This window comes from Microcaecilia unicolor, chromosome 1 (genome assembly GCF_901765095.1).
Source record: "Microcaecilia unicolor chromosome 1, aMicUni1.1, whole genome shotgun sequence".
NCBI classification, from domain to species: domain Eukaryota; kingdom Metazoa; phylum Chordata; class Amphibia; order Gymnophiona; family Siphonopidae; genus Microcaecilia; species Microcaecilia unicolor.
Window position 1 is genome coordinate 62468887 of NC_044031.1, and position 17157 is coordinate 62486043.

Consider the following 17157-nt stretch of genomic DNA (forward strand, 5'->3'; position numbering starts at 1 on the left):
CGTGGAATGTACTCCTTTCTCCCCACCAATGAAATAAAGCTAATTGAGATGGGGGTTTCGGAAACGCGAATAATTACAAGATCTTTTTGCAAAAGTGACCATATTCCATTTCCCCATTTTGTTTAGAATAAGGAGCAATGGAATAGAAACTAAATACATTATTCCTAAAACCTCATGTGTTGGCACCCAATTTAGCTTTCCTCCCGCGGCTAATTTACGTAATTAAGACTGTACTCACGCTCGGATACTGCAAACATTTACTTTTAAACGTTTTTTTTTGGCCTTTACAACCCATTGGTCTAAAGTAGATGTTTTAATGTTACATAGACTAACTGTAAATACATATAAACCCCCTTGCATAAATTTGTGGAAAGGGATACGCGTTAACAATTCTGCATTCTTAGTGGCCTGTGTAGGTTGTGATTGATCAAACAAAAAAGGTTTTGTAGTAGTCCATGAGATTTTTTTTTTTTTTTTTTGAAAGTCCACAGATCGCAGCTGATGATGCCTGAAGAACAGGCCTTTGAGTTCTCAAAAGCTATTTCTCTTTATTGGACTAATGGAAGGTATCACAGCTTACAAAGAATGTCAGTTTTGATTACCATTCCATTACTTTGGAGGTATTTACCTATATATATATTTTGAAATTTTAAAGTAAAATGGGATTGGAGCTATTGTGTAGATTTCTTGTCGGAATGGTGTGTGGAAGTCTTCCCACTGATATGTGGGTTCGGTATATATGACCGACTGAGAAGTAGGCAGTGTGGTGGAGATTTTTATCAAAACAGGTGGGATTGACTGTAACAGAAGAGGTTGTACACTAATTTGACATCATTAATAACTTTGGGTGATTTTAATGATCAGTGAACTTGTGCTACAATTTCCATCCTTTAGAGGTGTTAAATTGAAAAGCTTTATGAGGTATTGTATATTTCAAATAGGGGAACATTTTGGTATATGCTCACAGTAGAAGTTAGATCATGTTATATTCATTTCTGTAAATTGTTGGAATAGTATTCTCAAAATTTTTGTTATGAAACTATACTAATTTTATTTTGCATTATAATTATTGTTGTAGTTCTGGACTGATTTCCTTTTCTTGTGCTGTTAACCCACTTTGAACTTAAATTTAGGGACAGAGCAGGCTATAAGTACCCATCATAATCACACTTTATTCAGAGATGTCTACATATAGAAGGTATACATAGGCTTCTCTTCTATTACAGCTGATATTTTTCAAGAATCAAGCTGGGACTTGTACATTAAAACGTTTAGGATTGTAACAAACTTTAATTATTAAAAACTTCCTTCCCCTCTCATGTAGTTGCCTGGACTACTTTTACATCAGAACATAAGACTTGCCATACTGGGTTAGACCAAAGGGCCATCTAGCCCAGTGTCCTGCTTACAACAGTAGCCAATTACACAAATCTTAATTTGTAGACAAAAAGGAAGTGGAACTGCAAGAAGGGGGCAGGTGGGCCAGGGGTATGAGCAACAGGAGAAGAGGGGCTGGGTTAGGGAGTAAAGTGACTGCTCTCCTCCAAGTTCACCCCATTCACACCCACTTCTCTGGAGTCTGAAAAGATATGTTTGAGGCTCTACACCCCTCCCCCCTTGAAATTAAGCTCTGGTTACACATATCTGGAGCCAGAGGAGTGGCCTAGTGGTTAGGGTGCTGGACTTTGGTCCTGAGGAACTGAGTTCAATTCCCACTTCAGGCGCAGGCAGCTCCTTGTGACTCTGGGCAAGTCACTTAACCATGTAAGCCGCATTGAGCCTGCCATGAGTGGGAAAGTGCAGGGTACAAATGTAACAAAAATAAAAAAATATCTGGCATAATCCCCTAGAGCAGCAAGATTCCACCCTATCAACTCCAGGGATAAGTAGTGGCTTTCCCCGTTTCAACATTAATAGCAGTTTATGGACTTTTCCTCCAGGAACTTGTCTAAATCTTTTTTTTTTTTTTAAACCAAGATGCGCTAAACTGTTTTTATCACATCTCTGGCAATGAGTTCCAGAAAGTGAGTGAAAATATTTTCTCCCATCAGTTTTAAAAGTATTACCATGTAACTTCATGGAGTGTCCCCTAGTACTTTTTGAAAGAGTAAACAATTGATTCACGTTTTTGCTACAATTTTTCTGCTATTTTCTGTGCCGATTGTGCCCGGAAAAATTTGTATATTGTGTGCAGTCCACACCGCATTTTTAAGTTGAGCAGACTTGAGCACTCTTGATAGGGATCTTTTCTTTCCCTGATTGGTGGATGTGTGTGTGTGTGGCCTGGAAAATAGGCTTCTTTTAAAAGGCATCCATCACCCTTGTATACCTTCAGCCTTACACCCCACCCTCAATTAACTTTCAAGCCCCTGGCTTGCAGCCTCCTTCTAAGATCTTGATAATTAATCATGATCATCATAGAAAAATCCAACAGAAATTCAAGTTAAAGTATATGCTGGTGGTTCTTTGAGTTTGTGTGGCTGTCAGGACCTGTTTTGCTTAGCCTTCAGCTGTTTGTTTGTTTGTTTTTGCTGCCCCCAAGAATTTTGTCACTCTAGGTGACTGCCTAATGTTGCCTAATGCTTGGACCAGCTCTCCTTTTAGTAAGATGGCTCTTCTACCATTTATCAGATTTTTAATTGTGAATATAGTCATTTACTTAGTATGATAATGCCTTAGTGTACAATGTTTTTTTAATAGGGAAGGAAGAGTTAGGAAATTGTCTTGTCCAGTAACAAGCTGTTAGAAGTTTGCAGTATTGGCTTAGAGATTCCATTCATTGCCATTATAGCCATTAGTAATACAATGTTAATTAGCAGTTTTTATTTTGTATAAAACTACGGAAATATATTTGTTTTAACTGCTTAAATTTTTGACTGCCACAAGGTGGTGCCCTTCAGATGAATCCTGTTCTAGAGACCCACTAAAAGTTGATTTGTTACAATATTTCAAGTCTTTATATCTATTTAACATTTATGACTTGTTACATGAATATTTACACATCTTCCTCCAAAGTTGATACTTTATTGATAAATTAAGGTGCTCATTTTCAAAGCACATAGACTTACCAAGTTACATGGTAACCTGTGTAAAACTTTGTAAGTCTGTGTTCATGAGTGAGACTCTAAATATATTAAACAAAACTTGAACTGGAACAGGTTTGAAGAGCAGAATTCTATATAAACACATTCGATCAACTAGTGAATACCTTCCCTTTAGGAAACTATTGAAAACCCATCTATTCAAACAGATTTACCCAAATGACTTGACCTACCATAAGCAACCCATCCATTCAACGGTTCATCTAATCATTAACAACGGCTCAGAAATTACCTCTTACCAATCTTCTTACCCTCCATGCTCTTCCCCTACCTCTTCTTCATCGCTCCACTTCCTTACCTATCCCTATCCTTTCTCTCATACCTCTTTTATCCCATTTACCCTTGTTCATTTGTCCTACCACATACCTCCTTTGTTGCTTCAGATACTACAGATTGTATTCTCTTGTTACAATGTAAGCCGCATTGAGCCTGCGATGAGCGGGAAAACGCAGGATACAAATGTAATAAATAAATAAATAAATATAAACTGTTTTCTCTCATCTTCAGCCATCTTCCTGTTTCAGTTTGCATTGAAACCATTAATTATGTGTTTTATAATTGTAGTCCATAGCCTTGAACTTCCAGTGATAGTAGAAATTCATCATATGATTTCACAATCATTCCAAAGATTAATTGGGAGGAAGCATTTGGATTAGTGGGGAGAAAATCCCTTCCATAAAGCACTTGATTTCCAGAACTGGCAAAGGGAGATTCTTTGAAATGTGAACATACTTGGATTAGTGGAGGAGTGGCCTAGTGGTTAGGGTGGTGGACTTTGGTCCTGGGGAACTGAGTTCAATTCCCGGAACTGAGTTCAATTCCCGGCACAGGCAGCTCCTTGTGACTCTGGGCAAGTCACTTAACCCTCCATTGCCCGCCGCATAGAGCCTGCCATGAGTGGGAAAGCTCGGGGTACAAAAATAAAAAAATTAATGTTTATTCATGCAAAAACTCTTTCTAAATATACAACTAGCTTGAAAGGTAGGAAAGTTTGAGGAACAGACTGGTACATAATAGCTTTACAAAGTGGCATAAATAATATCCTAACTTTTGTAATACTTTTAAAATTGGTATGTAAGACATTATGGAGGCAAACAGATAAAACAGGAAGACCGATAAACATTTGCAGAGGCTTGTGAAGGTTATGTCCTGTCTAGAATGGGGGTGTCCAGCTGCAATCCTTGAGTATCGCAAAGAGCTATTCAAAGGATACTCTTGATAAACATGCATGAGATATATTTACATGGCATTCTAAAATGTTTTAAATATTTCTTGTATACTCATTACGGATAGCCCAAAAACCAAGCTAGCTTGTGTCCCTTGAGGGTTGCAGTTGTGTCTCTCTGAGTGAGGGAGAAGTGCAGGCAGTGTGTCAATCTTCACAAACATTTTTTTAGTTCTTCTGATAATAAATAACACTATTTCAGATCTGGGCTGTTCTTTAGTTTTGCCAGTCATATATAGTTTTGTCAAATAGGTAATGCTTTTATGATGAGAATTAATTTTTCAGGATACATTTGCATGAAATAAATTTGCAGGCAGAGGAGGCAGTTTATATACATCTATCTCATACATATTCAGGTATCCCTGAACCTCACTGGTAGGTAGGGATAAATGCCTATTGGGGGCAGAAATAACATCAGTGCAATTTGTTATTTGCATTTAGCTTTCATAACCTTCCATATGCACCTCTTGGTTTGTAAATGTGGTTGTATATTACAAAGACTAGTAAAAAAGGCCCGTTTCACAAAGCAATGAAACGGGTGCTAGCAAGGTTTTCCTCTGTGTGTGTGTGTGTGTGTGTGTGTATTTTACAGAGTGTGTGTGAGAGTGAGTGTGGGACACAGAGAGTGAGAGTGGGTGTGAGTGTGTGTGTGTGTGAGAATGAGAGTGTGTGCCAGGACCTCCCCTTCCCTCCCTCACCCTCCCTCCCTCCCAGTTCCAGGGTCCTCACACCCTCCCTCCCTGCCTTCTTCGCAGTTCCAGGTTTTGGGGTCCCAGTTCGAGGGTTTTCCCTCCCTCCCACTTGGAGAGTTTTACCTGCCACCCAGTTGCAGGGTCCTCACCCCCCCCCCCTTCCCTCTCCCCCCCGGGAGCATTCAGTTCCGGGAGATGAGCCCTCGCACGTCACCATGGAAGTGTTTTTAGATGACAAGATTATGGATTCAGATTGAGCATTTCAGGTAACCTACTGACACCAAAAAGTATAGGGCAAGTGTATAGACACTTTTTCTCCGGTACAGATGGATGACCAGGAAGAGCACTGAAGAAAACAAACACGTGGGAACAGTAAGCAGAGTAGACCTTGAATGATTTTCAGAGGATTGTGTTCATGAGGAGTTAAAAGTAAAATGGATAAAGCGATGGGGCCAGATGGGATATATCTGAGCGTATTGAAGGAACTCGGGGATTTTTGGCAAGTCTGCTGTCTGACCTTTTCAATGCTGCTTTAGAGTTGGGAGCAGTCTGGGAGGACCGGAGAAGGATGGATTCAGTTCCTCTCCACATAAGCGGAAATAAGGAGGAGGTTGGGAACTGCAAGCCTGTTAATCTGATCTCTGTGGTAAGTAAATTAATGGAAACACAGCAAAACAGAGGATAATGCCTGGAATAGACTTCCTGAGCCCCTACGTCTTGCCCCATCCTTGACCATCTTTAAATCTAGATTGAAAGCCCACCTCTTTAACATTGCTTTTGACTCGTAACCACTTGTATCCACTCGCCTCCACCTACCCTCCTCTCCTCTTTCCTCTACACATTAATTGATTTGTTTGCTTTATTTTTTGCCTACTAGGTTGTAAGCTTTTTGAGCAGGGACTGCCTTTCTTCTATGTTTGTGCAGCACTGCGTACGCTTTGTAGCGCTATAAAAATACTAAATAGTAGTAGTATAGCGCAGTGTCTGGAATCCAGTGGTTTTAATAGAGGCAGGTCTTGTCAGATGTATCTGATTTATTTCTTTGACTGGGTGACCATAGTAACATAGTAAATGACGGCAGATAAAGACCGGAACGATCCGTCCAGTCTGCCCAACAAGATAAACTCATTTTACATGGTATGCAGTACCCAATCTCCGCTGATTCCATAGATCTATTCCTTCTAAACAGGATTCCTTTTGTGTTTATCCCACACATGTTTGAATTCCTTTACTGTTTTTATCTCCACCACCTCCCGCGGGAGGGCATTCCACATATCCACCACCCTCTCCATGAAAAAATACTTCCTGACATTACTCCTGAGTCTGCCCCCCTTCAACCTCAATTTGTGTCCTCTAATTCTACCACCAAGGTTTGTTTGCGGATTAATACCTTTCAAATATTTGAACGTCTGTATCATGTCACCCCTGTTTCTCCTATCCTCCAAGGTATTCATGTTCAGGTCAGCAAGTCTGTCCCTGTATGGTTTGCAACGCAAATCCCATACCATTTTTGTAGCTTTTCTTTGCATCGCTTTGTCTTTTTCTGTCTTTAGCAAGATATGGCCTCCAACTGAACACAATACTCCAAGTGGGGCCTCACCAATGACTTGTAGAGGGGCATCAACACCTCCTTTCTTCTGCTGGTTATACCCCTCTTTTTGCAGCCTAGCATCCTTCTGGCCATGGCCCTCACCTTCTCACATTGTTTCTTCACCTTCATATCCTCTGACACCAACACCCAAAGGTCTCTCTCCTGAGTCGAGATTACTAATCTCTCCCCTCCTATTCAGTATCTCTCTTTTTGGTTTCTTCACCCCAAATGCATCACTCTGCACTTCTTAACTATAACACAATAAAATTCTAGTAGCTGTTTTTGAAATACAAAACACCCGTTTATTATATCTAAGTGCCCTCAAACATGACACTAATACCAATTAAAACTTCATTCATCCACCAGTCATACACCAATCATCCATTTAAACCCATGTTTTTTAGAAGAAACCATAATAATCGATATAACTTTGCGTCATATACATAAATTGCAGTGAATATAACTGCAGTTCATAATGTCCACAAAAGTTACACTGAAAGAATGTCTCTTCGTACAATGCTGGATGTACTGAACAATGTTCAAATCAGTTGGTTCATGGATCACTTATCAAGTGATACCGCACTTATCTCATGCTCTTCAGATGGTAAAGATATCGATGTGCCCTCTATCTTGTAAAAGGTCATCAAAGCTCAATCTTAATACAGCCACAAATCTTGAACATGCATTGCCAAATAACACCCGTTATGTTCAATCATGGGCCAAGGGTGAGAGGTTGCTGAATCCACCTCCTAGTCACTCATGTTACTCCTGATCTTTCAGTTCCTCATTCAGTTAAATTTTAACTGCCAGACCCGCGACCATTCTTCAAACTTTCGGAGATCATTTCTCATCGTTTCTACTCCCTCCAGAGTATCCTCTCTATTGGCTATCTTCGTGTCATCTGCAAAAAGGCAAACCTTTCCTTCCAATCCTTCAGCAACATCTCTCACAAATATATTAAACAAAATGGGCCCCAGCACAGACTCCTGAGGAACCCCACTGCTCACCATCCTTTCCTCCAAGCAGATTCCATTTACCACCACCCTCTGCCACCTGTCAGTCAACCAGTTTTCTATGCAGTTCACCACTTTCGGTCCTAAGTTCAGCCCTTTCAGCTTATTCACAAGTCTTCTGTGGAGGACCGTATCAACGGCTTTGCTGAAATCCAAGTAGATTACATCTATTGTACGGACTTCATCCATTTCTTTTGTCACCCAGTCAAAGAAGTCAATGAGATTCGTTTGATAGGATTTTCCTTTGGTAAAGCCATGTTGCCTCAGGTCCTGTAACCCGTTGTCTTCTAGAATGTTAACTATCCTTTGTTTCAGCAGTGACTCCATTATTTTTCTTACCACCGATGTGAGACTTACCAGTCTGTAGTTTCCCACTTCTTCCCTGTTTCCACTTTTGTGAAGAGGGACCACATCTGCTCATCTGCAATCTCGTGGAACCTCTCCCGTCTCTAAAGATTTATTAAATAAATCTTTAAGAGGTCCCTCCAGGACCTCCCTGAGCTCCCTCAGTATCCTGGGATCCCATCTGACCCCATAACTTTGTCCACCTTCAGATTCTCAAGCTGTTTATAAACTCTTTCTTCCATAAACGGCGCAGTATCCATTCCCAGATATTCCTTCGGTAGCCAACTGCGGTCCTTCACCAGGACTTTCTTCCATGAACACCGAAGAGAGGTAATTGTTTAGCACATTCACTTTATTCTCCTCACTTTCCACATAACCATTTTCTCATTATCTTTCAGTCTCGCAATTCCATTCCTATCTTTTCTCCTTTCTCCAATATATCTGAAAAAGGTCTTGTCACCTCTCTTTACATCTTTAGCCATTTTTTCTTCCGCTCGCACTTTCACTAGCCGTATTTCCCTCTTTGCTGCTTTGAGTTTAATCTGATAATCTTTTCCGTGATCCTCTCATTGCATTCTTTTGTATTTATTATTATTATTATTATTATTATTTGTTACATTTGTATCCCACATTTTCCACCTTTTTTTGCAGGCTCATTGTGGCTTACATATTATTGTTATCGGCGTTTGCCGATTCCGGTCTGAACAAATATAAGGTATGAATGATTATAAGGTGATATGGTAGATAAGGTACGTGTATGGTAGGTACAATTGGGGGGAACTTGGAGGGGGGGGGGAGGAAGAGTCAGGTAATGCCCATTACGGTCTTTTGTTATATTGCGTTATATTGTGTCGCAGGTGTCTAGGTAAATGTTTATGTTGGGTCGGTGGGGTATGCTCTTCTGAACAGGATTGTCTTAAGTGCTTTTCGGAAATTTAGGTTATCCAGCGTAGTTTTTACTGCTTTTGGCAGTGTGTTCCATAGTTGTGCGCTTAAGTAGGAGAAGCTGGATGCATAGGTGGATTTGTATTTGAGTCCTTTGTTGCTTGGGTAGTGGAGGTTTAGGTAAGATCATGCAGATCTTGTGGTATTTCTGGTTGGCAGGTCAATAAGGTCTGTCATGTATCCAGGTGCCTCTCCGTAAATAATTTTATGAATGGTCATGCAGATTTTGAAAGTGATACGTTCTTTGGTAGCCAGTGCAGTTTTTCTCGGAGTGGTTTGGCGCTGTCAAAATACGTTTTTCCAAATATGTCTGGCTGCTGTATTTTTGGCGGTCTGGAGTTTTTTAATAATTTGATCCTTGCATCTCGCATAGATTCCATTACAGTAGTCTGTGTGGCTTAGTACCATTGATTGTATCAGATTATGAAATATTTCCCTCAGGAAGAATGGCTTCATGCGTTTGAGTTTCCACATTGAGAAAACATTCTCTTTATGGTGGATTTCGCTTGGATCTCTAGTGTGAGGTTTTGGTCGATTGTTACTCAGAATTTTCAGGTTGTCTGAGATAGGGAGGGTGTATCCTGGGGCGCTAATGTTTGTGGGTTTGTATGTATTGTATTGGGATGAGATGATGAGGCAATGTGTTTTTTTCTGTATTGAGTTTTAATTGGAATGCATTTGCCCATGAGTTCATGATGTTTAAGCTGAGCTCAATTTGGTTGGTGATTTCTGCCAGATCATGTTTGTAGGGGATATATCATGTGACGTCATCAGCGTACATAAATGGGTTAAGGCCTTGGGTGGATAAGGTCTTGGCTAGTGGAGTCATCATAAAGTTGAAAAGGATCGGTGATAGTGTTGATCCTTGTGGTACTCCGCAGTCTGGTTTCCATGGTGTCGATATGTTTGTTTTTGATTTCACTTGATAAGTTCTTGTGGTTAAAAAACCCTTGATCCAATTGAGAGTGCCACCACCAATTCTGAAATACTCTAGGAGTCTTAGCAGTATGTTATGTTATGGTTAACCATGTCGAACGTACTTGACGTCAAGTTGGAGGAGGAAAATGTTCTTGCCTATTGCAATTTCCTGCTTGAATTTGGTTAGGAGAGTAATTAGTACTGTGAAGGGGTTGAAATCCTGATTGTGACTCATGTAGTATAATGAATTTGCTTATTTAGTCATTGAGTTGTTTGGTCACCAGTCCTTCCATTAGTTTGACTACTAATGGGATAGATGCTACTGGGCGGTAGTTGGTAATGTTGTTTGTTTTTTTTCTTGGTGTCTTTTGGTATTGGAGTGAGCAGGATATTGCCTTTTTCTTTAGAATAGATGCCATGCTGAAGCATGAAGTTTAAGTGGGATGTGAGGTCTGTTATGAAGCGATGGGGGGCAGATTGTATTAGGTAGCTGGGGTAGGTGTCCAGTTGACAGTGGCTGTTGGAGTATTTTTTTATCGCCTGGGTAACTGTCCAGCTTATAATCGAAAGTAATCGCCGGCTATTTCCCGACACAAATCGGGATATGGCCAGTGATTTCGCAAAAGCGGCGAAAAGCGTATAATCGAAAGCTACATTTGTGATAGCTTCGCCGCTTTCCCTTCGCCTCGCCGGCGAAAGTTCAAAGGGGCGTGTTGGCGGCGAAGCGAAGGCGGGACATGGGCAGGCTTGGGCGTGGCTACCAGATGGCCGGCTTTCGCGGATAATGGAAAAATAAAACCCGGCGATAAGCAGTATTTCGCCGGGTTTACTTGGTCCTTTTATTTTCATGACCAAGCCTCACAAAGGTGCCCCAACTGACCAGATGACCACTGGAGGGAATGGGGGATGACCTCCCCTTACTCCCCCAGTGGTCGCCAACCCCCTCCCACACTAAAATTATTAAAATACAAACCTTTTTTGCCAGCCTGTATGCCAGCCTCAAATGTCATACCCAGCACCCTGACAGCAGTATGCAGGTCCCTGGAACAGTTGTTGTTGGTTGCAGTGGACTGCAGAAAGGCAGAGCCAGGCCCACCCCCACCCTACCTGTTCCACTTGTGGTGGGTAATGTTGAGCCCTCCCAAACCCCCCAAAACCCACTGTACCCACATGTAGGTGCCCCCCTTCAGCCCTTAGGGCTAGGGTAATGGTGCACACTTGTGGGCAGTGGGTTTTGGTAATGGTGCACACTTGTGGGCAGTGGGTTTTGGGGGGGATTTGGGGGACTCAGCACACAAGGGAAGGGTGCTATGCACCTGGAAGCTAATTTGGTTGTTTATAAAAGATGTTTGAAGTGCCCCCTAGGGTGCCCGGTTGGTGTCCTGGCATGTGAGGGGGACCATTGCACTACAAATGCTGGCTCCTCCCACAGCCAAATTTCACCGGGTTTGAGATCGCCGGCAGTTTTTTCCATTATCGCGGAAAAACAAAACTGGCGATCTCAAACCCGGCGAAATCCAAGGCATTTCGCCAGCCCTCCGTATTATCGAAAAAAAAAGATGGCCGGCCATCTTTTTTGAAAATATGGTTCCGGCCAGCTGTTGCGCCGCTGCCAAAATATATCACCGGCGACCTATTTCGCCAGCGACGTTCGATTATTCCCCTCTTTGTCGGCGCTGAGGAGTGCGAAATTTGACCATATTCGATCAGCAGGGTATTCACCAGGGGTTGGGTATAGACCATTAATGAAATTATCTATGTCCATCAGGTTCTGAGCTAGGGTTTTGAGTAGGTTTACGATTTTTTTCATTGAAATATTTAGCAAGGTTGTCTGCAGATGGGATGTCAGTGTTAGTTGTGGTGACCGGCGTTGTGTCTAGTAATTTATTCAGGAGATGGTATAATTTCTTTGTGTTTTTGTAGTCCGGTCCAATTTTAGTTTTGTAATACGACCTTTTGGTCTGTCTTATTGCGCATTTGTATTTCCTTTGTAGTTGTTTCCATGCGTTGTGTGTGTTCATTTTTTATTTTTTTCCATGTATGTTCCAGTTTCCTAGATTGTGTTTTTAGTTTTTTCAGTTCTTCATTGAACCACGGTATCGAGTTGTGTCTACATGAAGTTCTTGTTTGTAAGGGTGCTATTTCGTCTAGTATTTCTTAAACAAAGCCTCTTTTGCTTTTATTTTTTCAGCTACTTGGTTGGAGAACATATAGGCTTCCTGTTTTTGTTTACTTTCCTTTGCTAAAGATCAGTCGCCGTATTTATAGAAGCCTTCATCTTTGACCAATGATTTTCTACTTCTCCTATGCCTTCCCACTCCAATAGCTCCTTTTTTAGGTATTCCCCCCATTTTATCAAAATCAGTACATCTGAAATCCAGTACTTTTAGTTTTGTGCGCCCACACTCCGCCTTCGCCCTTATATCAAACCATATCGTGTGATGTTCACTATTACATAGGTGGGCACCCACCCAGATATTAGAAACACTTCCTCCAGTTGTGAGCACTAGATCCAGCATCGACCCTTCCCTCATGGGTTCCATCACCATTTGTCTGAGCAAGTCACTTTGACAGGCGTCCACAATCTCCATACTTCTTTTCGATTCCACAGACGTTCCATTGCACATCAGACAAGTTGAAATCTCCCAACAGTAGCACCTCCCCTTTCATACCGATCTTTTGAATATCTGTTATCAGATCCTTGTCTAGCTTCTTCATTTGTGCCGGAGGTCTGTAGATAAACCCCCGTGTGGATACAGGTTCCATCTTCTCTTTCCAGGACGATCCATAAAGCTTCTTCTTTTCCCCAGATACCCCGCATTTCAGCTGCTCTGATATTGTCTCTCACATACAGCATCACTCCTCCACCCCTTCGGCCCTCTCTATCCTTTCTAAAAAGATTATAGCCCAGTATAGTCACATCCCATTCATGGAAATCATTGAACCACGTTTCTGTAACAGCAACAATATCCAAGTTTTCTTCAAACATCAGGGCTTGCAAGTCTTGAACCTTTTTACCTAGACTACGAGCATTTGTGCTCATTGCTTTCCATCAGCATAGTGAGTTTAGGTGGTTTTCTCTATTTAGATGACCTTTCCCTCTGCCATCAAGTTTATTCTGGGGGTGACTTTTCAGATTCCCTTGTTTCCTTTTGTCACCCCGGCCTTTTAGTTTAAATGTCTAGAAACATACTGTCTGAATTTCTCCCCAAGGATCCTTTTTCCCGTCACAGAAAGATGTAGCTCATGATTACAGTACAACCTGTTATTTTTCCATGTATTACCCCACGCCCCTATGTAGCTAAAACCTTCTTCTTTACACCAAGACTCAAGCCACTTATTGAACGCCACTGTTTTGTGTAGTCTTTCTTCTCCCATCCCCCACGTGGGAATTATTTCATAAAAAGCCACCGTCCGAACCAAAGATTTCATTCCCTCCCCAAGCTTCTGGAATGCTCTCTGTGCTGTAAACTTGCTATTGTTGGCCAGGACATTTGTCCCCAGGTGAATTACAACATCAGTATTTGAAGCTTTGCTCTCTTCTCGGATCAGTTTCAATATTTGGTCAGTACATCTGGTAGCTGAAGATCCTGGAAAGCATTTCACTAGGTTGGAACTCTTGAACTGTGTTTCTAAGTTAATGTTTCTGATGATGGAGTCTCTGAGCAGTAAGAGTTTTCTGCTTTTCACCAGTCTGTCATTGTTTGGGGGATGTTTCTTGGGTTGTGATACTTTCATAGCCTCTGGTTCCACCACAGTACTTCTTTTTTTTTTTTTTTTTTAGCATCATAATGATGCAGTGCAGCAAAAGAATTTGACAGGGGCAATGGTTGGGAAGATGAGAGCTTCTGTGTCACAGGTCTTAGTCTACCTGAGCCTACTGTGACCCATCTATTCCTCTGTTGTTGCATTCTCTGTGGCAGTGGTGGTGGTAAATTGGCAGGGAATTGCGTAATCCTGGATGCTTTTTTAGTTGAAGCTAATTCTTTCTTGAGTTTGTTGATCTCATCTTTCAAAGCTGATAATTGGAGACAGATCTCTAAGGCTCCAGAGAGTTGGATTGAGAGAGAGCACTAGATGTGGCATATTTTTAGGTTTCAGCAAAGCCTTTGAAATGGTTCCACATAGGTCTGTTTTAAATAAACTGAACACACTTGGTATAGGCCCCAAAGTAACTGGTTTAGAAACAGGTTGAGTGGGAGGCAACAAGAGTATTGTTGAATAGAGTTCATGCTTAGGATAAAGGCGTTACTAATGGTGTTCTGCACGTTTTGGTGCTTGTTCTGGTTATTTTTAACTTTCTTGTAAGTGATGATATAGCAGGGCTGTCTGGTAAGGTCTGCTTCTTTTCAGATACCAAGATCTACAATATGGTTGACATCCTGGAAAGTGTGGATAAAGTGAGGAGAGATGTAGTGAAACTAGAAGAATCTCTCTATATAAAAGGCAACACCAACGTTCTATGAAGCCTCCAGCCGGAAGTGTGAAGGGGGAGAGATATCAGGTTTCCCCATGAGTGTCTGCCCCGCCCTCGCTCTCTCTCTAACACAAACAGTGAAGGAAAACAGCAAAGCAGGAAATCAAATCGCTCTCTCTGTAACAATGAAGGACTCAGAGGGGGGAGGGGAGAGAGGGCAGGGACACACACACTCCCACATGCACACAGAAGAAAACCTTGCTAGCCCCCAGTTTCATTTGCATCAGAAACGGGGCTTTTTTACTAGTGGTCTATAAGTTGTCAGCTAAACTTTTAGACTAAAAAAATGCAGTGTCATACATTTGAACTGCAAAAACCCAAGGGACTGGTACAGTTATGGTGGTGAAGTATCTCTGTACATGAAAGAAGAGAGAGTCCTGGGGGGGGTGGGGGGGGGTGAGCTTATTTGATGATCGTTAAATACCCGAATGGGTTGTGGCAGTGGTTCCCAAACCTGCTCCTGGAGGCACCCCAGCCAGTCAGGTTTTTAGGATATCTCCACAATGAATATTCATGATAGAGATTTGCATGCACTGCCTCCACTGCATGCAAATCTCTCTCATGAATATTCATTGTGGATATCCTGAAAACCTGACTGGCTGGGATGCTTCCAGGACTAGGTTTGGGAAACATTGGGCTATTGCAAAAGCCAGAAGAATTCTTTGGTGCGTAGAAAGAGGAATGGCCAGCAGGGAAAAGGTAACAGTACTTTCAAAATGATACAAACAGGATGGAATCAGTCTTGGAAGGTGGCTACTAAAATGATTAGTGGTCATCATTGTAAAGCATATGGGACCAGATTTAAAAATCTCAATATGTACACTTTGGAGGAAAGCCAGAGAAGGGAGATAAAATTAAAGCATTTAATTACCTCCATGACAAGGTGGGCCTCCTGAAAGGAAGCTCTGGAATGAGGAGGCGTAGAATGAAGATGAGAGATTCAGGAGTAATCTAAGGAACTATTTCTTTATAGAAAGAATGGTGGATGCATGAAACAGCCTCCTAGTGGAGGTGATAGAGACACTGATTGTATTTGAATTCAAGAAATCATGGGACAAGCATGGAGAACATCTAAGGGGAAGAAATGTAGAACTTAGTAGTTGGTATGGATGGGCAAACTGGATAGAGCATATGGCAGGGGTTCCACAATGAATATACGTATGAGAAATTTGCATACAGTTGGTGGATATCTTGAAAACATGGCTGACTGGGGTGGGGGACCAAATTCATCATCAAAATGCCTGTATAATGACTTTTCAAAGTATAAAGTATGAGTAACTACTAGCCTGGAAGGTCAGCATGTGTAAAAGATGCCAAGGTGTGTTTTCTTCATCCTTATAGCCTTAGAATAACTGTTGTCCTATCCATTAGGGTACAGCATTAACAGTTGTCAAAGCAGTTTTCTTTACAAAAATGATTCAGTACTGCTTTGATTTATATTTTAGACATTTATGTAGTGCCTTAATCCAGGGCACTGTACATCAAATTATACAGAATTATAATTTACCAGAAGGGTTAAGTGTAGTTTACTGTCTGAGAAGCTGATGTAATAAAATGTCCTAGAATTTGCACACATTTTGTAGGACAACTTATTTGCCAACTTTTTGGAGTATGAATGGGGATTTAAAGATGTGGTTGATAACTACGGACAGCCTAGACAGGAACTGTTTATGGCTTGGAAAACTAGACAAAAGAGTTTGCAATGAGCATTATAGTAAATTAAGGAGCTAATGCAACTCCTGGAAATAAAGTGCAATGTGCACCTAAACCAAATCTGAAAAGAGCAGCAGTATTCCATATCAGCTGTAAAAACAGAATTCTACTTGCAAGTCCAGTATATAGGGGTTGAAGTAACCCAGGTGTATATCATTACTGCAGCTTGTATCGGGACGAATCCGAGTCTTCAGTTTCTTGATTAAATGCAGTTGAAGACATTTGTGATATGCGAGTGAAGGGTTAGATTGGCTTCTAAATAAACATCCAGGTTTCCAGTATCTCTTACAAAATCAAGGAAATATTCATAAACAGATGAGGATCCGTGACTGAGGACACAAACTCACCCATTACTTGGACCTCAGACATGTCAAAGTTTAGTTAATACTCTCAGTTCTCTAACTTGTGTCTGTTTTAGGGTAAGTGATAACTGAACATTGTTAGCATACAGATGGAAAACTAGACAATCTGATTTATATTCCCCAAGAGTCTCAGAAAAGGTAGTTAAATAAAACTAAGGAAAATAGGGTGCCCTGCAAGACCCTGCATTGCACAATGGTTGCCAGAACAAATACGGTCAGGGACGGTCCCTTGTAACTTTGTTTCTGATCATCTAAATATCAGCAATTGATCATTAAGATGAGGTTGTGAAGAAGTCTAAGAACAAATATAGAACAATTTCCCTCCTCATGTGCTTGCAACAGGTCATTAATAGATTAGTGTTTTCCAAATCCTCTTCTAGAGGCACATATAGCCAGTTGGGTTTACAACTTCTTTCTCTTTAACATCAGCAAAATTCGCCCTTTCCTCTCTGAGCACACCACCCGTACTCTCGTCCACGCTCTCATTACCTCTCGCCTTGACTACTGCAACCTACTCCTTACTGGCCTCCCACTTAGCCATCTATCCCTCCTTCAATCTGTTCAGAACTCTGCTGCACGTCTTATATTCTGCCTAAACCGATATACCCATATCACCCCTCTTCTCAGGTCACTTCACTGGCTTCCAATCAGATACCGCATACAGTTCAAGCTTCTCCTTCTTACCTACAAATGCACTCAATCTGCAGCCCCTCATTACCTCTCTACCCTCATTTCCCCTTACGTTCCCGCCCGTAACCTTTGCTCACAGGACAAA

At 41.4% G+C, this 17157-nt stretch overlaps 1 protein-coding gene across 1 annotated transcript in view; it reads left to right on the plus strand.

Annotated features, from left to right (window-relative positions):
• CTDSPL (CTD small phosphatase like) overlaps window positions 1–17157 on the plus strand; it is a 137390-nt gene that overhangs the window by 1405 nt on the left and 118828 nt on the right. The window lies entirely within an intron of this gene.